Source organism: Cebus imitator, unplaced genomic scaffold (genome assembly GCF_001604975.1).
Source record: "Cebus imitator isolate Cc_AM_T3 unplaced genomic scaffold, Cebus_imitator-1.0 Scaffold216, whole genome shotgun sequence".
Classification (NCBI taxonomy): Eukaryota; Metazoa; Chordata; class Mammalia; order Primates; family Cebidae; genus Cebus; species Cebus imitator.
In genome coordinates, this window is record NW_016107531.1 from 1,606,572 (window position 1) to 1,630,797 (window position 24,226).

The 24,226-nt window shown below is 49.4% G+C and overlaps 1 protein-coding gene across 10 annotated transcripts in view; it reads right to left on the reverse strand.

Moving 5' to 3' along the window:
• The window catches only part of RALGPS1 (Ral GEF with PH domain and SH3 binding motif 1), a 379,879-nt gene that overhangs the window by 88,056 nt on the left and 267,597 nt on the right, over positions 1 to 24,226 (reverse strand). The gene's annotated exons all lie outside the window — the stretch shown is intronic.

A 24,226-nucleotide genomic window follows, 5' to 3' on the forward strand; every position in this document is an offset into this window, starting at 1 on the left:
GGGAAGCTGGGGAGAGATAGCAAGGGGAGAAATGCCAGATGTAGGTGATGGGGAGGAAGGCAGCAAATCACACTGCCATGTGTGTTCCTATGCAACAATTTTGCATGTTCTTCACACGTACCCCAAAACCTAAAATGCAATAAAATAAAGGGGAAAAAAAAAAAAAGAAAAACTGAGCAAGAAAGTTAATAGAAATGGCAAAGGTGATCACAGATGCCTGAGGTTTAGGAAAACACTGTGTTATCTCACTGACGCCTCTCAGCAGCTCTTCTACCTACACGGAGGCTGAGGCACAGGGAGACCACCTAAACATCATGCCTGACTGGTGGTGCCTGGGATTAGAGCCCAGGCCTGCCTTATCAGAGGTGGGCCTCCACTGGCCCAGGGCCCTGCAAAGGAGGGTTCTGCTTCTCCTCCCCTTGCCCTTGATGCTGACACCCCCATCCCAGCTGCTATTCACAGAGCCCAAGGCAGACACTCCAAGTGCTGGGTCATGCCACTGGCCATTGGACATCATGTCCTGACAAGCCTCCACTGCTGTTCCTGTTTGTCTGGGCATCACAGCTGGCACAGTTGGGCACAAGGTGGGTTGGGTTCGTGAGTGTTTGTGCCGCTGCTGAACAAGAGGCCCCATTCCTGAAGAGGAGAAAATGGGGTGGTCTTGGAACGGCACTCAAAACTTTCTGAAGCCTCACTAGTGAGAGTGAGCCAGGAATGGCAGGTCGGCACCTTCTGGAGATGGGAACGTGGGTGGCTTGTCGACTCATACCTTGCTAGGTCTGCTGTGTGTCAGCACAGGACTAAGTCATCCACCCTCTGGCCAAACCTTCCTCTGAGGCAGGGCAAGCCCAGACAACACACTGTTGGCCCTGAGGTCTGTCCCTGGCTTCCAGGAAGGATCATCTTCCATCCCTTCTAAGGACAGAGCTGAGGTGCAGAGGCCAAATTATGGAGCAGCAAATTATAGGGAGAGATAGAAGAATTGGGTAAATCCTAACCCAGGGATCGCCATCTCTGATAGGATCAGAACAGGAATGTGAAGAATTCTGATTCAGTGTGAACTAAAAATTATGGCTAATTAGAGAGCTATCTACCCCCCGCCCTCAGTAACCGTAACCCTAGTGTACCAATAATAAACTAGTGAGAATGGCTACCATTAGCTGAGCTCCTGATGGAGGTCACACCAGACTTTATCTGCATTAATGAGTTCCATGGAGTCCTCACACAGACCTCTGAGGCAGGCACTTCCTAGATGTGGGCACTGAGACTTGGGGACACCTGAGGTCACATAGCTAGCCAGGGCGCGTGCAGATGTGGACCTAGACTCTTTGTCCTTCCGTGGCTGACCTCCACTGGATTCTGTGGCTCTGCAGGGCTGATGACTGGCACCGAGGGCCTTTTCTTTCCAGGAGTTTCTTCTAAAGAGTATGTGCAGCAACTGTAGGCTGGTCCAACGTCTATTCCCTGGAACGGCATATGCCCAGGATATTTCTGCCTCCTGCACTGTCACTGTGATTAGTGAAGCCCATGTACTCTCTGTCTTCCAGACTCTGGACACCCTGGAGCACTCCTAATTCTCACTGTGGCTTGATGGCCACAGTGTTCAATCAGCACTTAACCAGGCTGAGCAGGACCTGGGGTTCTGGCCTCTCTTCCCAGCTCTTCCTTACTAACAATGCAGCCACAGACAAATTGCCACTTTTCTCTGTGGCTTAGTTTCCTCACTGATAAACGAGGGGGTTGGAACTTCCAGCTCTAACATACAAGAACATTTTGATTCCAGAGATTGGCATGCTACACCACACAGTGCATAAGTCTGTGGAAATGAACACATGTTCGCTACCTAGGGAAGGCCTTCCCATTCTTTGGCTGTGGTGTACAGCATCCCTGCAAAGCCGAGCCCTCCTGCCTTCTGACAGGATAGCTCTCCCATTTGAGGCTCTCATGGGCCCTTGCCCTCTGCTTTGTGATAATCAGTCACTTTGTAATTGAAAGACTGTAATCATATTGATATTAGTGGCTTCCATTCTCTGAGGGCCCCCTGTGAGCTCAACACACATTATCTCCATTAACCCTATTTACAGATGAGGAATCAGGGCTCAGAGATATTAAACAATTTGTCGAAGGTCAAATGGCCACATCCATCTAACCCCTTAGCCTCTATACGCTGTGTACTCAATATGTGCCTCCACCTGGCTGCAGGTCCTGCAGGGGCAGAGTCCACACCTGCTCTGCTCATGTCATGTATCTCTCTGGTGCCCAGCACAGTCTCTGCTCCACCTCAGTAATATTTCTTAAATGAAAGACGGGGGAAAAAGACATATAAGTCAGAATCCTTTTGGTTTCCAGTGACAGAAACTCATCTGGAGCTAGCTTTAAAAGGGAAAAGGACTGCAAGAATCCTTAAATGGTTCATGAGACCAGAGGCTGCAGGTGCATCCCAGGACAGCCCCACTGGCAGGGTGGGGTGGGTGCTAGAGCTGGTGGCCTGCTGCCTGTACGTCTTGCTCTCACTACCCTTCACTGCTGCCCTTCTCAGGGAGTGACTTCCCTACAGTCACTCAGCCTCTCCATGCGACCCAGGTTAGCCATGGGCAGCTGTGGTGTCATCCTGACAGTTCTACAATCAAGGAAGGGAGATCCTTTCTCCCCTGGCTTCAGGGAAAAAAAAAAAAAATCCAGGCAAGGACTCCAACTGGCCTAGAGTGGGCCACTAGTCTGGAGGGTGGAGGGATAGGATGTGCTGTGGCCCAGCTGGGGCACTAGTCTGAGGCCGTGGCTGGGGCGGCTGGGTTGCACGCCCTTCTCTACAGTCAGGTAGTAGATGGGTAAAAAGAGCAGCCATCCCCTTAGGTAACCTTGTCAAACAGACCATTATCTCAGTTACCCATGTATAATTTCAGCTTTTTGTTAAACTCAATTGCTATTAATTGTGGGGTAGTTAAAAATATACCCCACTTCCAAGGCTGAGGTTAAAATCTCTGACATGGGTCATTCCTGTGGCCATCTGTTCCCAGCCACCACTGAGGTTACCTCAACACTTGAGTCTACTGGTTCCCCTGTCTTGAGTCCCTGCTTCCTCCCTCCCAGGAGGATGACAAGAACAGAGCCCCTGGTGATAAGACTCTAGAGCAGTGTTAGCACCCACTGACTCCAAGTGGCCAGAGGCAGAAAAGAGCTTGGGTTTGGAATGAGGCAGACTTGAATCCAGTCCCTGTCCCTTAATCATTAAGAAAAAGGTATCCCACGCAGAAAACCAGGCATGCACCAGGTCCTGTGTCATCACAATGAGGAGATGATGAGGGTGAGGTGATGCTGGGGAGAGCTTGCAAGTGTGGATGCCTCTGGGGGCCAGGGCTGAGTTCAGTACTCCCTGTGCTTCTGCTCACTGCATCCTGATGACAACCCTAGGAGGGACCTGTTTTAATTGCTGTTCCATAGACCTGGACAGTGAGGCTCAGAGAGGCTGTGCCTCTCCCAAGGCACACAGTCCCATGCAGGGAACTGGCATGCAAACTCCACTCCTGCAGCTTTGTGAGTGAGTAGTGGAGGAGGAAGCCTTTGGGAGCCCCCAGCAGGGTCCCAGGAAGATGGGTGCTCCGAAATGCTCACAAGGCTCTCTGGCTCAGCTCCTGGTTTCTTCTTTTCACCCTCTCACTTCACCAAATCATCTCTGCTTCCATAGGCTTCCACCTCCCTGGCTGACAGTTCTGACAGGCCTAATGTATTTGGGTCCCTCTTTGGGCTGCAGCCAGCTGGAGCTCAGTGTGTTTCGGCCCCTTACTGCCACTTCTCCCAGAGACTGTGCAGAGACTCCTTGGGTAACCCTGGGCCTCTGGGCATTTGTGGGAGGGTCAGGTGGCCAGACCATGGACTCACAACCTGGGATCACTGGATTCCTGAGCCATTACTATTTGATTGAGTAATCTGGATCTACTAGGGGTATAAACACAAAATGCTTGCATTCTCTCCAACACCCACTCCCCGACTATGCTGTGTTGCCTCCCCTTTCCAATTTTGGGCAGCAAGTCCCTAAATGAAATCTGGGCCAGATTCTGTAACTTTGCAGTCACTTTCCATTATTAGAATAGTCTCATTTCAAGATTTAACACTTGGTTCTCTTTATTTGAAAACTTGACTCAAATTCAAATCAAAGTTCATCTTTGTTCTCCCTGCATGCCCCTTCCCCACAGTTATTTATGGCTCTGGGGGCTGGGAGGAGGTAGGATAGAGTTCTGCTCTTTACCAAGTCCCCTTGCCTTTGTCTTTGTAAACTTCTTTCCTTACCCCCTTCACAGACTCTAGCAAACCCTGGCTGAGGCCCACTCTCTCAAGCAGGATCTGCTCCCACAGAGTTGTCTGTCAGTGGTGGGGAGGCACCTGGTCTGGTTCCCTCAGATGTAGGTGGCCTCCTGTCAAGCCAGTCCCCACAGAGGTGGTGATCTGGGTCTCCCAGGGTTGTGTTTGGTTTTGTCCTGGACTCTCCATTGCTAAAAGGCACTTAAGTCTTTCCCTGCCACAGGAGCACATGCCCTGGCCCCTTCTCTGGGCTAGGTGTCCCTTGTTTGGTGCAGTGGCCACCTGGCTAGCCACAGCTCCAGCCCCTCTCCAGCTTCTATGCCCCTTCACATGGAGCCACAGTAACTTCTGGTGTAGTTCTTGGCATCTTGCAAAGGCCACAGAGACTGGAATGAGAGGGTAGAACCCACCTCTTCCCAGATACTCAAGTCCTTCCAAGTCCTCGTGACCTCACGGGCTTCTGCTTTCAGAAATCTCTATACCAGAAACAGGCACCAGTTTCTAGGTTCAATATGCCCCAAACTCCAGCAGCTACATGTCACTCTCCCACCCCAGAGAGGGCAAGAGGACTGAGAGGACACAGCCCCTCTTCTCCCATGCTCCTTGGTGGGCCGAAGGTCTGTAGCTCACCACATTGAGGTGCCCAGGGCAGCAGGCCCACCTGTCTCATCTCAGCACTACACCTGCTGCAAGTTCAGCACCCTCTCTCTTCCTCATACTGCCCATCCATCTGGATGCACTGGGCAGGAGAGGGAGTAGGGGAGGAACTGAGCATGGGGGTTGGGCAGGGAACCATTACTTTGGTTTTATTCTGACAGACATTATACGATCACTCTCAGCTGTTCAGAAGCTCTGAACAGTGAGCTATGATTTATTAAAAATAAAAGGGTAAAAGGCATTTATTTTTATTTAATATAAGCAGCATGTTTCACAGAGACTGTATATATTGCAACAGCAAACGCAAAACAAAACAAAACAAAATGAAGTATTTCTGAGTCAGTTTAGGGAGCAAGACCTTGCTCTGTAACCCTGGCAAGATTTTTCTCTTTTCTCAGGCTCAGTTTCCTCATCTATACAATGGAGATTAGAATCATCATACCCATACTGAGGAGTGACAGACAGGAAGAAATGAGTTAATAAAGAGCTTCACATCATACTCAACTTTACAGTGGGCATGGCTGCTACTACTGATAGGCATTTTCAAAACCCAGAGCTAAGAAGAGGTAATGAAAGGGGTCTTAGCAGGGGAAAGGATCCAGGCCACTGGCTTGGTGTCCTGCAGGCTACTCCCAGCTCTGCAGCAGAGCCTAGCACTGTGCCAGGCACAGAGCAGGCCTGTAACATGTATTTTGTTGAATGGATGGTATCTTCTGAATTCCAGGATTCTATTTATCTGCTGCTTATCAGAGGTCAGTTCTGAATACAGATTTAAATTGCATTTCATCTAGCAACCAAAGGAGACTGTGGGCCTTTAAAAAAAGAAAGGAGGCGAGACCCCCCCGTGTGTGGAGGGTGGGCAGCCATCCCATCCAGGCCAGGCAGGAGCCGGCAGCTGTCTCCCGGCGCCTGCCGGAGCTGGATGGCGGCCGTGAATATTTTCTTTCTTACGTGAAGCTCCTCTCTGTGTGTGCTGAATCACAGCATTCACGGGGGGAGTGAGGACAAGAGTATTTACTAAGTGGATACTGGGCATTACCCGGGGTAGCCTGGGAGGCAGGAACAGGGGACCGGACCAGGCCAACATTCAGGCAGGAAAGGCACATCTGACACCCACAGTGGGTGCTGGGAGGCCCACAGATGAACACCCTGACCACAAAGACCAGGCCCAAAATAGGCTGAGCGTCTGGGGTGTCAGCTGGGATTTACCCCTTCCAGCAAGTCACGGCTTAAGCATTCTGTTTACCAAACGTTTCTGTACACATAGAAACCAGGATAGCTTTGGTTCCATGTTAAAGAAAATGGAGAAGGTCCCCCTAGGGTGGATTCTGAGGTGTTGGAAGCTTCTCTGGGAAGGCCGGGAAGGAGGGCCAAACCTGGGGCTGCCCAGAGCAAGTCTGGCAGAGGAAGAAAGGCAAGGGCAGGCTGGTGGATGAGTGGGTGGCAGGGCGGGGCTTGTCCCTTCTGGGTCCACCCCACACACAGCCCTGGCTGGCAGGTAGCAGAAAAGAGGTGATATCTGCAGGAGAACGTGGCTCTGCAGAGGGGGATGCCACCTCAGCATGCTCTCAAGCTCACTAAGTAAACAAAACCAGCTGAGTCTGTCAACTCACAGTGAAGACTGAGCTGTGCCTCCAAGGGCTGCCAGGAAGAGGGGGTTTCCAGTGTCAGAAGCCTGAGGATCTTTCTTTATCCACTTTCCCTCTCTGCTAGGCGGCCCTTCTCTCCCCTTGGGGGCTGGGGCTGAGGGTGGGGGGCGGCAGGCAGGACAGCCTCTCCGGGTACACGGTGCCTCCTTCTCCCATGCCCTCCTCATGGGGCCACACTTTTCTCTCCACAGGCTCCTTCTCTGACCCTCTGTGGAGGTGGGAGGGGAGAGTTAATGCTTACCATGTGCCAGCCACACAGTTAAGCACCTGACATGTACACGTCCTCAATGGCCACAAGAACTCTATGAAGTGGGTGCTTTTTTTAAATTCCTCCTTTGCAGATGAGGACATTGAAGCATAGAGGAGTGATGTGAATAAGGGCACACAGCTAGCATGCAGTGGGGCTGGGATTTGGACCGAAAAGTCTGGTTCCAGAGCCCACAGTCTATACCAGTACACTGGCCTTCCTGGCAGGCTGAGGATGAGGACAAGGATGATGATGAGGAAAAAATTAAGTACCTACTATATGACAGGCACTTTGGATATTTTATGTCATTTAATTCTTGTGGCAACCTTATGAAATACAGGTATTATTTTTATAATCCCCAATTTCAGAAAAGGAGAAATAAAGGTTAATGTTAAATTACTTGCTCAGGGCCATTCAGCTGGTTAGGGGCAGGCCTGGGTTCAAATCCAGGTCCTCCGACTCTAGTACCCAGCACTGCACCCTTCATTCATGTGTGTGACAGCAGTGCTGACTGAGCACCTGCTGGTGTGTATCAAGCACCGTGCTGGGCACTGGAGACTCAAAGGCAATGAGGCAGCAGCTCTGCCAACACAGCACGTTGGGGAGGGAAGCACATTAATCACACCATCATGTAAACAAACCTAAAATTCCAAGTCAAAGCACAAATACACCTAGTCTGAGCAGTGCTTTGGGTATTTTGTTGTTGTGGTGGTAATTTACAGAAGCAATTTCTGCAAGATGATTCATTACCTTTTGTAAAATGCACCTTTTATTTCCTTTTCTGTATCAGGAAAGCAGTTGGAAATCAGGGACGTGTAAATGAAATCAGGCGAATGAAGCTTGTTTCATGTCCAGACATCACAATGTGGCTTAAACATTACATTCTCCCAGGATCAATGACACCCAGAAGAGGGAAAGGGCAAGGCAGCCAGCTCCCAGGAAATGCCTGAGAAAAGCCAAATCGCATTTTCCCTGCACAATACGTAACCAGCATCTGCACACATGAAATAGCTCTGAGATGCAGGTTATGGTCACTGCCAGGCCAACCCTGACTCTCCTTCATGGCAAATTCCTCTATCTCGAGGCGTGGTACCCACAGCACAGGCCTCATGTGAACTTGTCAGAAATGCAAACTTCCTGGGCCCCACCCCAGATTCGCTGAATTAGAAACTCTGGGGGGTGGGCCCAGCCAACTTTTAACAAACCTTCAGTTGATCTTGAAGCGCAAAAGCTTAAGAACCACTGACCTAGGTGGGGCTGAAGTGGTGAGCACAAGGAACCGCCACTGAATGGGTGCCTTCTATGCATATCTCAAGCACACAACACCTCGATGAACCTTCACAATAGCTCTGGACATAAACAGGATGATCCTACAGATGAAGACGTGAGGGTCGGAAGCTTCCCTAAGTTGCCCAACCACATGCTGCTGGGAAGCTGTAGAGACTGAAGTCTGTTAAGAGTGTGGACTTTGGGTCAAACAGGCTCATATCTAAATCCTAACTTTGCTGCTTATTGGCTGTGTAGATGTGTATATTCCCTAACTACTCTGAGCCTGAGCTACTTTATCAGTTAAAGTGGAACACGGATGAAGAGAACTGAGAGGCTCCGTTTTCGAGGACTCAATGAAGTAATCCATGCAGGAGGCCTCCCCGGTGCCAGGCATGTGGTGAGTGTATAACAGACGGCGGCTGTTGGCTGCTACATAAGAACAGAGGTCTTGTAAGCCCCAAAGGCCTGTGAGTACCCAAAATGGATGTGATCAAGTTCAGGCAGTGCGTCTCAGGTACTCTACTCACAGGAAAGCCCTTTAGACTAGTTTAGTGACCATTTATATTTATTTACAAATAACTCTTGTCAGATTTCTGGAACCTCAGTTGGGTGAGAAGCAACAAATCAGGAGAGGAATGACAGGCTGCTAGTAAAGTAACAATAAACATGGCTGCCTGCGGCTTACAGGGCTCCTGTCAACAGTGCTCTCCACCCAGACAGCCCATAGTAAAGTCAGTCTATTCAACATGACTGAGTCACCAAGGAGTGGCCAATAGTGTATTCAGCCAAGTTTATGGAGGCGAGTGCACATATGCATGTGTGGGTCTGTGCAGAAACATAGCAAGAATGAATACAAATTTTAAAACACTGATGTTTAAAGAGATAACCCTGTAGCTTTCCAGCCAATTTAATTGTCTAAAATGACTTGCTTCCCAGGGGCTGGAGAGCTGAGCCTTCTTCATCACAAAGGCAGATAACTCAGAGGTTGAAAGGGCAGGCTTCTGGGTGCCAGACTGACCAAAGGTCAACACTGGCCAATTGTGTGACCCTGGATAAGTCCATTAACTTGAGTCTCAGTTTCTGCATCTGAAAATTGGGTAATAATAAAAGGACCTACTGTAGCTTATAGGATTGTTGCGAGGATCAGTAAGTGCTCAGTTAATATTATGAATTATTTTTGGATGTCAATACTGTAAGGCCGGTTGCCTCGCCAGGAGGCCAGACACACCCACCTCTGCACTCAGCACCTGACTCTGCACCCAGCACCAGGCTCTGCACTTGGCACCTAGCTCTGCCGCATGGCTCCCTTGGAAGGCTCCAGCTAATGCAACCCTGGCCGGCTCTCGCACCGGAAAACCTGCCCAACAACCTGCCAACCAATAGCGGCCCGCCCCGTCTCAATCCCGCGCCCCTGGACCCAATCAGAGCACCCAGCTGTTGCTCGTTCCTCCTAGCCATAAAAACTCCCCGCCCCAGGAAGTCAGCGTGACTTCTCTGGCCCCTTTCTCCGGACCATAGAACCTCACCCGGGAGCCGAATAAATTGGCATTTAATTTTCTTATACTGGCCTCAGTTTCCTCATTTTAAACTTGGCAATAACCCTTACAAGTGGTGCCGAAACCCGGGAGTAGTTCAAGACCCCTCCTAGGGGAAACTGACTCCTCTACCATAAGCTGAACCAGCGAGCCGCTGCCTCTCCGATCGTCTGCAGCCATCACTCAGTAAGACTCCTATTGCCCATAACCCCATCCTCTGTTTGCTCCAATCCGAGGAGACCTTGTCCATAATCGCAGCCGTGTCAGGGACTCCTTCCCATCTCGAGCTGTGGGTCTCGCGGAGACGTCCCGGTGCCCCTGCTCGCCTATCCCGGGAGACAGGAATATTATGGAGACGTCCCTATACTCCTGCCCTTCCCTGTAACCTCCGGTAGTCGGGTGTTGAGGTCCGGGATGCTTTCCTCACTCCTGACTATCCTGCGACAGAGAGGGAACCATGGGTAATCAGGAGTCCCGCCTAGACCACAAGTTGCCATTGGGATGTCTAGTCCAAAATTTACCCAAGCTGGGCCTCTCCATAAAAAAGAAAAGGCTGCTTTTCCTCTCCACCGTGGCCTGGCCCTAGTTATCCTCTGGATAACCAGTCCAAGTGGCCACCAGAGGGAACTTTCAATCTTGGCATTCTAACCGATTTAGACAATTTCTGTCAAAAAAATGGTAAATGGTCGGAGTTTCCCTACGTTCAGGCTTTCTGTTATCTTCGCTCCCGTCCCACCCTCTGTTCCTCTTGCACCAGAGCTCAGGTGCTCCTGGCCAAGGAAACTCCCTCATCGCCCTCGGCCCCTCCAGCATCCTCCTCCTTTTCTGACCCTGACCCACCCGAAGAACTATCCTTTCCACCCGTCCAACCCGCTAATCCTCCGCCATATGCGGAACCTCAACCCCCTCCAGCTCCTCCTCTTCCTGGTTCCAACCTAGCCTCTCCTGTTAGTGCTCACACTCGCTCGTGCTGTGCTCCTAACGATGAAACCTCCCTCCTTTGCCCCCTTCTCGAGGTCGCTGGAGTGGAAGGTGTTGGCTGAGTGCATGTTCCCTTCTCCCTCTCTGATCTACCAACCATTGAGAAACACCTAGGGTCATTCTCCACCAATCCTACTGCTTATACCAAAGAATTCCGCTACCTCACCCAGGCTTATGACCTCACCTGGCATGATACCTATGTAATCCTGTCCTCCACCCTTACTCCAGATGAGCGTGACCACATCCTTACAGCGGCCCGGGCACACGCTGATCAGGTACATCTCACAAACAATCAAATGCCTGTAAGTGCCGCAGCAGTCCCCGAGGCCGACCCTAATTGGAACTATCAAACTGATCAAGATGGCCGCCACTGCTGAGACCAAATGCTACAGTGCCTCCTAGCAGGCATGCAAAGCACAACCCAAAAGGTAGTTAATTATGATAAGTTAAGGGAAATAACTCAGGGTCCTACTGAAAAGCCAGCCGCCTTCCTTGACCAATTAAATAATGCTATGATCCTTCATACCCGGCTGGACCCAGCCTCTTTAGCGGGAGCTACAGTTCTAGCCACCCATTTCATCTCTCAGTCAGCAGCTGACATTAGAAAGAAACTTAAAAAGGTTGAGGAGGGCTCCCAAACTCCCATACGAGACCTGGTAAACATGGCATTTAAAGTTTTTAATGGCCGAGAGGAAAAGGCTGAGGCCACCCACCAGGCTCGTCTACAGCAAGAGGTAAGCCTCCAAACCCAAGCTCTTGTGGCAGCCCTGAGGCCGGCAGCCCACCAGGCGCCTGGTGGAGGGGGTCCATCAAAACCTGCCAAGAACTCCAGAGGCATTCTGCCTGGGCCCTGTTTCAAGTGAGGTCGGGGGGACACTGGGCACGTCAGTGTCCATGTCCCCAACCACCTACCAAGCCCTGCCCGAACTGCAAGCAGCTTGGACATTGGCGCAGTGATTGCCCGTCCCGGACTACAGGCCCACCCTCCGCACGTCTATGTGGAGGGTAAGCTGGTCAGCAGGAAGCAATCCCATCTCTTGAACTTCCCAGGTTTCAGTCATGGGAATGATGGCAAGCCTTCGTGTCCTAATCAAACCCATTCTTTAGCCTGTGTCCTCGAGGGACACCCCTTTTCCCACTCTTTTTAAATTATACCCTCGTGCCCAGTCCCCCTTTTAGGATGAGACATTCTCCAGACTGTGGGGGCCACTCTCCAACTCACTGGCCCCCCACACTCAAGCCCATCATCCACTCACCTCCTACTGCCACTCCTAACTGACGCCATGTTCTGCCCTGACTCCTCGCCTCAACCCCCATCCCTCCTGACGTAGTTAATCCCCTGGTATGGGATACCTCCAAGCCTGTAGTAGCCAGACATCATACTCCAGTTAAGATACTTCTCAAAAATCCTACCCACTTTCCTTCATGCCCTCAGTTCCCCATCTTAAAGACCCACCATCAAGGCCTGAAGCCTATCATTACCTGCCTGCTAGCTCAGGGACTACTGATTCCCACCAGTTCCCCTTGTAACACTCCTATCTTGCCGGTCCGAAAGTTGTCTGGCAACTACCGCCTGGTTCAGGACCTGAGCCTTATCAATGAGGCGGTGGTACCCCTCTCCACCCTGTAGTCCCCAACCCATACACCCTATTATCAAACATTCCCTCCACTACCTCTCATTTTATAGTTCTTGACCTCAAGGACGCCTTCTTTACCATTCCCCTTCACCCTGAGTCCTCCTTTCTCTTTGCCTTCACCTGGACCGATTCTGACACCAACCTGTCACAAGAGCTTACCTGGGCGGTCCTGCCTCAGGGATTCCAAGACAGCCCTCACATTTTTGGAAAAGCTTTGGCAGCCGACCTTGGCTCCTGCCCCCTTCAACCCAGTCTCCTTCTCCAGTACGTGGACGACCTGTTACTTTGTAGCCCCTCCCTCTCCCTATCCCAACAGCATACTGCCACTCTCCTTAACTTTCTTGGATCTCAGGGATGCCAAGTATCTCCCTCCAAAGCACAGTTATCAGTCACCTCAGTGGTCTACTTGGGTATTTGCCTCACCCCAAAACTAAAAGCCTAACAACAGATCGCCGGAAAGCACTTCTTTCACTGCAGCGCCCAGAGACTGCCAATCAGATTCTCTCCTTTTTAGGATTTGTAGGATTCTTCTGCCACTGGATACCTAACTTTGCCTCTCTAGCTAAACCTCTGTACGTGCTGGCTAAGAACACCCCCACGGGACCTCTCTCCCATCCTGAGGTTGTAAAATGGGCTTCAAAAACCCTCCAAACTGCTCTGTCCACCGCACCCCCACTTCATCTGCTGGACCTCAATCGCCCCTTTTATCTGTTCACTGATGAGAAACAGGTCATTGCCGTCAGGGTTCTAACTCAACCCCTGGGTCCTGTGTTCCGCCCTGTAGCCTACTTATGGAAGCAACTTGACCCCACGGTCAGGGGGTGGCAGCCTTGCCTGCGGGCCCTAGGAACAGCAACAGAACTTAACAAGGAATCCCTAAAACTTACCCTGGGCCAGCCCACCTCAGTGTTCTCTCCTTACCAGCTTACCAACCTCCTTTCCCACAAATCCTTCGCTCACCTAGGGCCCTCTCGTCTACAGGAGTTCCACCTGCTCTTCATCGAAAATCCTTCGGTCAGCCTTCACCCTCCTTCCCCACTCAACCTGGCTACCCTGCTTCCTCTTCCATCCCCTCCCGCTTCTCCAGCCCACTCCTGTCGTGAACTAATGGATGCACTTGCCAAACCTCTTCCCCTTCCTTAGGTAGGGGAAGGTCGGGAGGGCCTATCCGACCTTCCCCTACCTAACCCAGACCTTACCTTCTATGTGGATGGAAGCTCAGTAATGACAGCCGATGGGCAGCGAAAGGCAGCCTATGCGGTAGTCAGACTCAGCCACCCTCGGGACATGTCGCCTCCCCGACAGAACCACATTACAAAAGGCAGAACTCATTGTCCTAACCCAAGCTCTTACACTGGCACAGGGAAGGCGAGCAAATATCTATACTGACTCAAAATATGCCTTTCTTATTACCCATTGCCACTCTGCCCTCTAGAGAGAGTGGGGGTTCCTTACCACAAAGGGGTACCCCATAATCAATGCTACACAGATCTCCAACCTTTTACAGGCTTTATCATTGCCCAGGGAGGTTGCAGTCATACACTGCCGAGGACACCGGGCCCTGCATGATGCCGTCTCCCGCGACAATGCGCGGGCAGATACAGCAGCAAAATCTTTAACGCCAAGTTAACCACTACCCCTGTTCTCTTCCTTACCATGGTCACACAGCCTGTATACTCACCATCAGAAAAACAGGCCCTCATACTAAAAGGGGGAACAGAATCTAATCAGGGCTGGATCTTCCTAAATAACAGAATCGCCCTTCCCCGGGAACAGGCCCCTGAAATTATTACTGAAATCCACCAATCCTTACATATAGGGCCTAAGGCATTACGCTGCTTTGTACAGCCCCTCTTTTTCTCACCAGGTCTGCAACAATTGAGCAGGTACACAAGGCATGCGTTACTTGCTCTAAAGTCTCACCTCAGGGAGGCTTAAGGCCATAGTTTCCTACCCACCAAATGTGTGGCAACCTCCCTGTCCAAGACTGGCAAATTGACTTCACTCATATGCCCACTCACAAAAAGCTCCACTACCTCCTAACTTTTGTAGATACTTTTTCAGGTTGGATTGAAGCCTTCCCCACCTCCCAGGCAATAGCAGACACAGGGACCTCTCTTCTTATTCAAGAAATCATCCCTCGCTTCGGCCTACCTGCCACCAACGGTGGCAGACAACAGTCAGACAACAGTCCAGCATTTACGGCCCAAGTAGTACAGCTAGTCGCCAAGTCCCTCAACATCTCCTGGAAACTGCACATCCCTTACCATCCTCAGTCATCAGGTAAAGTTGAACGAGCCCATGGCATCCTCAAAGACCATTTAGCTAAACTTGCTATTGAGGCAAAACTCTTTTGGCCCACACTCCTACCTCTTGCCCTGGCCCAGGTCCGGGCCACCCCATGGGGGCCAAAGGGCCTTCGCCCCTTCGAATTGCTGTATGGCCGGCCTTTCCTGGTTTCCCATAATCTCCCTGTAAAATGGTCCCCACTGGCTTCTTACCTTCCCTTCCTTTCTCTTCTCCGCCACCTGCTTAGGGAGCACGCAGACCACACCCTCCCTGTTGTTCCAGGACTGGAAGACCTCCACCCAGCGATGCCTCTCCAGCCAGGCGACAACATTCTCCCCTGAGAGCTCAAACTAGGATCTTTGCAGCTCAGGTGGTCAGGACCCCACATTGTTATCCTAATGACCCCCACAGCAGCCAAACTCCTGGGTCACATTCCATGGTACCATGTGTTCTGCCTCAAGCTGGTCCCCCAAAATAATCATTGGAAATCTGAACCCCTGGGCGCCACTCGCCTCCGCCTTACCCGTGGCTCCAACCCGTCGCCCCCTAACCCTTCAGAGCCTCCTCCTGACAGTCCTTCTAATAATATCTCCTCTTGAGGCCAACTCATATGTTTGGTGCTTCTACATCCAGGAATCCTGGACTGAGGGTCCTACCACCAAGACCCATTATCTTGCACAGGCAAACTGCCAAACAGGTGGCTGTCAGTCTACTGTCTCCATCCTCATCCCACACGGTAAAAGCACCATACATGGTCACAATCATGGGTTTCACTTTCGGCACGGGCTGTGTTTTCTATATGACCGAACCAAGGACTACTGTCATTGGTGGAACACCACCTATAGGGGGTGCCCATACAGCTCTTGTGTTATTCACAAGCCACAGCCTCCAGGCTGTCCCAACCACATGCTCACTCACTTCAGCAATGGTTCCTTAGCCCTCAACATCCATGACCCCTGGCACAGCTGTTGGGATGCAGGAGTGTCCAGTAAAGTCTATGAAGATTATACCTGGAGCCGCCCTCAGGGAACATGGCTGATATTCCAGTCCTATACCCGCATCATCTCTGAAGCAATAGAACAGCTCAGTTCTGTAAGCCATACAATCCTGCAAAATGAAGCCACCCTAACTAACCAATTCAAACACTCAGATAGCACTTCTTAACCTTTTTCTTGGTTGAATCTAGTACAGCAGGGAGCCAACATGTTAAATTTAACTAAAGCCATGTATATCACCAACTGTTTTTTATGTGCCTCTCTCAGCAACCCCCCCTTAGCTACAGTTCCCCTCAGGTCCGGGTTCAATCTGTCACAATCACCTATGGGACCCGGCACCATCTTAACGGATATCCCTCAAAATCTCTCTCTCTGCTATGAGACAGCCAGCAGCTCCAGTCCCAGCTGTAACACCACAGTAAAGGTAAAATCCTCCCTCTACGCACCACCAGGAGGATATTTCTGGTGTAATAAAACCTTAACTAAAGTTATTAATGCCTCCTTCCCTTTCCCTTGTGTGCCTGTCACCTTGGTCCCGCAATTAGAAGTATACAGACAGGCCGAACTTCTATCCCTCCTTCCACCCTCCCCTAATCACCAAGACAGACGAGCAGTCTTCCTCCCAATGGTCACTGGTCTCTCTCTAGCATCCTCTCTGGTGGTGGCCGGGCTGGGTAGTGGCGCCCTCGGCTACAGTGTCACCTCAGCCACTCAACTAGCGGACAAGCTTCGTGTGGCTATCGAAGCACTGGCCACCTCCCTGGAGTCCTATATCATCAAAAGGGTCGGAATGTAAGGCTGGTTGCCTCCCTGGGAGGCTGGACACACCCACCTCAGCACTCAGCACCTGACTCTGCACCGGGCACCAGGCTCTGCACTCAGCACCTAGCTCTGCTGCATGGCTCTCTTGGAAGGCTCCTGCTAATGCAACCCTGGCTGGCTCTCGCACCGGAAAACCCGCCCAACAACCCACCAACCAATAGCGGCCTGCCCCGTCTCAATCCCCCTCCCCTGGACCCAATCAGAGCACCCAGCTGTTGCTTGTTCCTCCTAGCCATAAAAAACACCCCCGTCCCAGGAAGTCAGCACAACTTCTCTGGCCCCTTTCTCCACAACATAGAACCTCATCTGGGAGCTGAATAAATTGGCATTTAATTTTCTTATACTGGCTTCAGTTTCCTCATTTTAAACTCAGCAACAATCCTTACAAATACATGCACTGTCTTTCTATAAGCCTGCTTTCCACTATGTTAAAAGGATTATTTTCTTTGGTTAAGCAGACATCATATACAGGCTACAGGCAAAGGACGGGGCAGATAAATACTTCTTTGACTAAAAGAGTATTAGAAGTGAGGCTCTATGGCAGTGGTTCTGGGGACAGTGACAGATATGCAAACCAAAAAGGGACAACTTAAAGGAAAGCTGTCCAGAGAGATATGAAATGACTGACGACCTTCAGAGGACCCAAGTGTATCAGAAACTCAAGAGAATAGGACTCCAAATTACTAAAGGAAGAGAGCCAGCATTTACTGAGTACCTGCTGTGTCTCCAATATTGCACTAGGACATCTGTACTCACATGGACTCACCTTTTACTCCCAATCATCTTGGGAAGGTGATATTACTGTCTCCAGCTCTTAAATGAGGAAACTGAGACTCAGGGAGGATAAGTATATTTCAGAAGTTACAGGGCTAATAAGTAGCAGAGGTGGAATTCAAACCCAAGCCTAGCTAACTCCTATCACTTGACCAAGACAGCCATGGTCCAGCAGAGAGGGAGCTGGTGACACGTGTCCTCACTCACTCCCCATCTTCTCATTTCCTGTGGGCTCCTGCCACAGGCCAACCCTAACCCAGAAGGCAAGAGAGCCCATAGAGGCAATCCCCACAGGTCAGCCAGCGTCTGGGCACAGGGCAGGGTGCCAAAGAGCAGATCCCGGGAGCAGATGAAAAATATCCAGCAGAGAGGAAAAACAGATCTCTGCCCTCCAGGGTTCCAGGCCTCAGAGCCAGGATTACCTGGCCCAATGCAGGGAGGGAAGAGGGAGGGCAGTGGGGTAGTCTGGAGGCTGTCAGGGCTGAAGTAAGCCTCCTGCACTGGCTGCCTTTACTCCCTGCAGGGCCTATGTGGGTGCCTCTGAACTCCCCAACATCAGGCCTACTAGTCAGAAAGCTCTCTGCCAGCAGCCCCTATTGGCTAGCACCAACACCTTTATCTGGGGCGACCCCCATCCTGCTCCCATTCCTGGGAAGTTCACTTTATCGGTCTTTTGCCAGAAGCCCTGATTCATCTGATCAGCTGCCTCCTTGGGTCCCAGGAATGATAAACAAGATCAACAACAGTTTGGCTGCTCTTTGGAATGGGAATTTCAGCAGGTATCTGTGTGAGGGGATTGGAATCCTCCTCCACTGACTACAAAACTGCCCTTAGTACCTTGTTTCCTGTTTGGGACATAGGTCCTAGCTGGCACAGACAATGTTCCAGAAGTGACAGTATTTTTAAAAAATTTATATTGGATGGGAATCATTTTAAACAGCTTTAGAAAGTTTCTATGAATTTTTCACTATGAAGAAACAAAACCAGCAAATGAAAATTAAATTTTTACTCTTGCCAGTCCTCAGTATCCCCTCTTGGGGATGGGCCCATGCAGCAGCTGTAGGATGAAAGTGCTAGACATTCCTTAGAATACTGCTATGAGACAAAATGAAAACCGGTCAACCAAAAGTCTCAACAAATTGTCTTTGGGCAAATTGACCTAGAGTCCAACTCTGGTGCTCAGATGGAGCTTAATACAAATATTTGTTGACTGTTAGGTGACGTCCACACTTGAGGACTGCCCTCACTGTCCCCTGGGAATTGAGTTGAGAAGTCACATGTGAGTTAACAACAGGCTCTCAAAGCTGCTTTGTACCCAAGCATGCATCCTGTTTCAACTTTTGGAATATTCTTGTTTGGCAAGCATTTAACAGTCACAGTGTCCTCAAAGGGCTTTCCATGAGACTGGATATCCTTTGTGACACTGGACAGTAGCACTGCCTTAGAATCTTCCCACAAGTGCAAGTCTCCTAACTTCTCCTCACCAAAGCCAGAGAACATGTGGTTCCCCTGCCTGGCATGGTACAGAGAGTCACAGGACCTGACCACACGCCTCTAAGAGAGGAGGGGACCAGCTGGCTCACACTCAGTCTAGTGGCAGCTGTTTTATTAAATCTCGATGGATGGAGGCTTCTGGTAGTTCCACAAGCTTCTTGATGCTTGGACACTTCCCCAGACCTTTCCAAGGCCAGCTGACCAGGAAAGGAGGGGCTCTGCCTTTTGGCTCCTCAGCCATAGGCCAATCTCACTGGAGTCTTGATGGCTAAAACTGCCACACTTGAATCTGACGAGTCATCAACTGTAAGATGCATCACATTCTAGTAGGAAAGAAAAAGTGCTGCCAATTAGACTATGACAGACCACTGACAGTGAGAAGCATCTTGATGGGTCAGAGACCTGAAAACAAGAAGCAGCATGCTGATATTAAAGATGGGCAATTTTTTTTCCAGGGCAACTGTATTCCTCCTAGCTTTGATGCAAGTTTTAATCCCAATCCCATTATTTCCTAGCTGTGTGGCCTGGTACAAGGAACCTCATTGTGCTAAGTCTCAATCTTTTTGTTAGTAAAAAGGAACAGTAATACTTCACTTATTGGGTTTTAAAATGAAATGATATCTACAAAGTGCTGAGCTCAATGTCTAGCACATCACAAGCAGCTACGTAAGGTGCTCTAACAAGGCTTGTGAGGACAGTGCATCTCTTTCGTCTTCTAGTGCTCAGGCGGTACACTGAGATGAACCAACCTATGATCTTGGGGTTGAAATTTCCCAACATACTATTATCAGAAGCAGGGAGGACAGACAACTGGATTAAGAACCATCAACCAACTAGGCTTATGGCTTAAAACAGCAGGAGGGTACAGAAGGTTTGGATGATGAAACAAATTCAATTGAGATATGCGGTTCCAGTTCCTCAAACAGAGGAGTAGACTGTTTTGAACAACTGCTCTGGTCAAAAAAAAAAAAAAACACAGGACCAAAAAAAAAAAAAAAAAAAAAGAAAGAGATCTGTTTGAAAGCCCTGGAGAAGAATCAAAAGCAGAGAAAGTGGAGGAGACATGGTCCTTGAAAGAAGGAAAGCACACTGGAGCATTTCCCAGTTCATGGTGACACACAGAAGAATGAATCCGAAACAGAAAGCAGCAGTCTTACTGTCTGGGAAGATGAGAAAGAGGTTGGACTTTCAGGGTGGAAACTGAGTGAAGAAATGCCGAAAAGACAGAACTACAGAAAGCGAAGCCCCAAAATTACTACACCAATTCCCCTCAAATCCTTAGCTAACTCTTAAACTGTATACACATAGAGAGACTTTAAGGAGCACAACTGAAGGCAGCAGCAGAGAGGAAGAGGTCTCTGCAACTGCCTGGAGGCTGGAGTTTGGGGTTCAAGTCCTGTCAAGTCAAAGCAGCTTAGCAAATACTTAAGGCATTTGACTTAATCCCAGAAAGGTCATGCTTTACAAGTAAGCCCAGGACTAAGAGTCATGCCCTAGGACTATGGGCAGAACCAACATAAACCTATAAAAACAAAGTATAAAAACCATGCCCCAATAACATCAAGCAATGTAGCTGCCTGCTAGAACAAGACAACATTCTTTACAAAAAGGCAAGAAAATACAGAGTATCTTTAATGTATTATCCACAATGTCCAGTATACAATAAAAAATTATAGACATATGAAGAAGCAGGACAATATGACCCATAATCAAGAAAAAAAAACAGTAAAATCAGACTCACTAATGACCTACCCAGATGTTGGAATTAGTAGGCAGGGATTTTAAAATGGCTATTATAAATATGCACAGGATTTTCAGAATATGAAAGATAGAATGAATCAGTGGATATGGAATCCCAGAAGAGAAATGGAAACTATAAAAATAAACCAAGTGAAAATTCTAGAATCAAAAATTATAGGATTTGACATAAAATAATTTAGATGAAATTAACAGCAGATTAGATGCTGTAGAAAAAAAGGTTAGCAAATGTGAAGACAGAAATAAGTGACTCAAACGGAAGCATGAGACAAGAAATGAAAAATAAACAAATGAAGCTTCAGCAACCTGTGGAAGAACAGGTGTGAGAATGGAGCTCTTGAAGGAGACAGGAGACATAATTGAACATAAAAAATATTCAAAGAAATAATGGCTAATAATTCTCCCCACATACCCAAATTTAGTGAAAAGCATACAGGTCCAAGAAGTTCAGTGAACCCACACAGAATAAATGAAAAGAAAACCACACCTGGTCGTATCATGGTCAAACTGCTAAAAAATCAAAGATAATGAGAAAATCATAAAAGAAGCCAGAAAATAAAAGATCCATTATGCTTACAGGAAAAACATTAAGGAAGGCAGTTGACTTCTCATCAGAAATAATGTTGGCCAGAAGACAATGGAAAGACATTTAAAAAGTACTGAAGGTAGCAGGGAGTTGGGGGTAAGGGTGGGGTGGGGTACAGGAGAGAGTCAGTTTGGGATGTGTGAAGCTTCAAATGCTGGTGGGACTCTGAGAATGCAAGATACAGCAAAACTGCCCCCTCCCAAGTGCACCCCTCTAGAACACATTATACCTGCATCCCCTGACCCACCAGCCCTCATATATATGCAGTCTCCCAGTAGAACTAATCCCACTGTTTCCAACAGAAAAAAACTTATAATTGTCAGGAAGGTGGTAAGACATGAAACCATTCTTACAAATTGTAGGATTTACATGAAGATTCTTTGTATTCTACCACCATGTAAATGTCACACATTTTTCATCCTGATAAGAACTATTAAAAGGAAAAGGAAGGTTCACTTCTCCTCAAATGCTTTAGTCACATGGTGCTTCTGTCTGATAGGCAAGTGGGAATGTGGGAATGGTGCTCCTCAAGGAGGTCAAGGGGACACTGTGATCCAGGAGTCACTGAGTTAGAAGCGTGCTGGAGAGGATCAGGGTGGGATTGGGGAGAAGTCTGAGGGCAGGAGAAACAGCAACAGCAGCAAGTTCCTGCGCAAGTGCTAAATGCTGCGGCCAGGAACTGACTGGGCTGAATGCTTCAGGCCCATCAAGGCCCATCATCTTACTCAACCCTCACAGTAACCCCAGGAGTAGTAGTATCCCCTTTATACAAACGAGGAAACAAAGTTTCAGGGAAAATAAGAAAGTTGCTCAAGATTAGTGAGAGAGTTGGGATTTGAGCCCAGGTCCCTTAAGACTTTGAGCCATGGCTCTTCATCCTTCTCCAGCCAGTTCATTTATTCACTCCTCTGCACTAGGCTATGCAAAAGGAGAGCCCGCACGCACCCCTGCCTCAGGGTACTCACAAGCCAATGAAGGAAGCAACGGAAACTACAAGAGCTTTTTGTTGGGCCTTGTACTAGGCAGTGTGTGTTACAGTTAACATATCACATCTTACTTCGTTTTCATAACAGCCCACAGCTCTGTGAGGGAGATACTCATATCATTCCCATTTTACAGATGAGGAAAGTGAGGCTCAGAGCAACCAAATGGCAGAAAAATAATCTGACTCCTGAGCTCCCCAGTGCCCAGTGCCACCAGTGGGGCAGGAGGTGTGCAAAGACAAACAGGGCAAGGCACCCTGGTGCTCTTCCTCCACTGAGGGGATCCTAAGAACTTTGAATCATGAAAACAACCTTCTTTTAGTAACCAAGGGGCTTGTGCTGGACTTGTTCCCAGAGGGTGGGAAAGTCCTGGGACACTCTGTCTGTAGCTCACATTAATCCAGTCTCTACTCAATAAAATACTTTATTTTTATTTAAAAAATAAAACCAAGTCTCAAAACTGACTTGCTCAAAACTTTTCAGTGGCTCCTTACTGTCTTCGGGAGAAAGTCCAACCTCTCTAACAAGATCTCATCTTCTGTCCTCAGCCAAAATGCACTTCTCTCAACTCCTCTAAAGGACTCCCTCCAACTGTTCTTGCCTGAGTCTGTCCCAGTTACTAATGCTGTGTAACAAATCACCACCAAAACAGCCACCTGACAGCACCAGGTATGTGGGTCAGGAATTTGGAGATGGAATAGCAGAATCTGCTCTCTAGTGTGTGGGGCCTCAACAGGAAGACTCTACGGCTGACAGTGATGCAGCATGTGGGATGACTCTATGGCTAGGGGCTGGATTCATGTACAGGCATCTTTCCTTGCTCACGTGTTTGCAGTTGACGCTGCTGTCAGCTGGGACCTAAACTGTGTGTGGCTTCTAGACTTCTTAGGTTCCAGCTTGGCTCAGGGCTTCGAAATAAGAGTGAACAAGGCAGAGACTGCGCTGCCATTCTTCACACAGCCTCAGAAGTCAGGTGGTGCCACTTCCACCACATTCCTCTGGTCACAAGCAAATCACAAACCCTCTCAGGTTCAAGGCGAGGAGCAGGGACCTCACTGCTCCATGGGTGAAGTGTCCAAGTCTCCTTGGGGACTGGGAGAGATTGCTTGGGTCATCTTTAAAAGACAAATCTGCCACAGGGTTGGGAGGGGTGCCTAGTGGTAGGGAGGATGCCTAGGGGCAGGGAGAGTCCCATTAAAGTTTTTCTCCCAATTTTTACCCAAACATCATCACCACCATCACTAAAACTTTTTTTTTTTAAAGGAAAGAGTCATCACCACCAATATTTCACATGTTCTTGTCTAAGCAGAGGGGCAAACTTGTGCCCTGGGGCTCCCTTCCTGGTGCCTGCCATCCTCCTACTCTCTGTATCCCCGCAGGGTGCCTGGCAGCAGGCTTGTCCTCCCGGCACTGACTGTGCCTTCTCCCAGACTGCCAATGCCAGTGCGTCTGTAGGATGCTTGCGTTGTGGGGTCCAGTACCATCCTCTCCTTTCTTACTCTATCAACATTCACAGAGCTCCACCTATGTGGCTGGCTCCATGCTGAGGACTCTGATGGAGTTCCACTTTTTGTTCCTCAAAGAGCCCAATAGGAGGTCACATTTTGATGAAAACACTGAGGCTAAACAGGATCACGCAGCAGAGGTTCTGGGAGCAGGAGACACTTGATCCACCCATTTCTAGAGTCCTAAGTTCAGTTCAACGAGGTGTCCTTGACACTATGCCAAGCTCCTTCCCACGTGACCTCAGAGTCCTCCCAGCAGCTGATGCAGGTAGATTACTAGTATTAATTAGCTCATTTACTGATGCATGGAAGGGATGCCCAGAGAGCTGAAGTGAATTAATCAATCCACTCAGGTGGGAAGTGACAGAGCTTTCCTCCAATGCTGCCTCCACCCTCAGCCTGTGTTATTTCCACCGTCCTAAGCCACTGCCTCCTGCTAATTTTCTGCAGCTCTGACGCCACAGCTTCTGTGTGGACAGCCCTGAGCTCCCTTCCCCAGGGTTTAGAGATGAGAATGAGGCCTCTATGAAGGGCGGCTGATGAGGAGAGGCGCTCTGGGCTGTGCTGCCCTGCCCACCAGCCTGGGGCTCAGTGGGGCAGTGCCCAACAAGGCATCCAGGGGGAGGACCGCTGCCTGCTGCTCACACGCGGCTGCATGCACAGCTGGAGCAGATCTAAACCCATTCCCTGAGTCAAAGGGGAAGCGCTCCGCCTCGCAGCACGCGGGAGCTGCCTGAGCTTTGGGG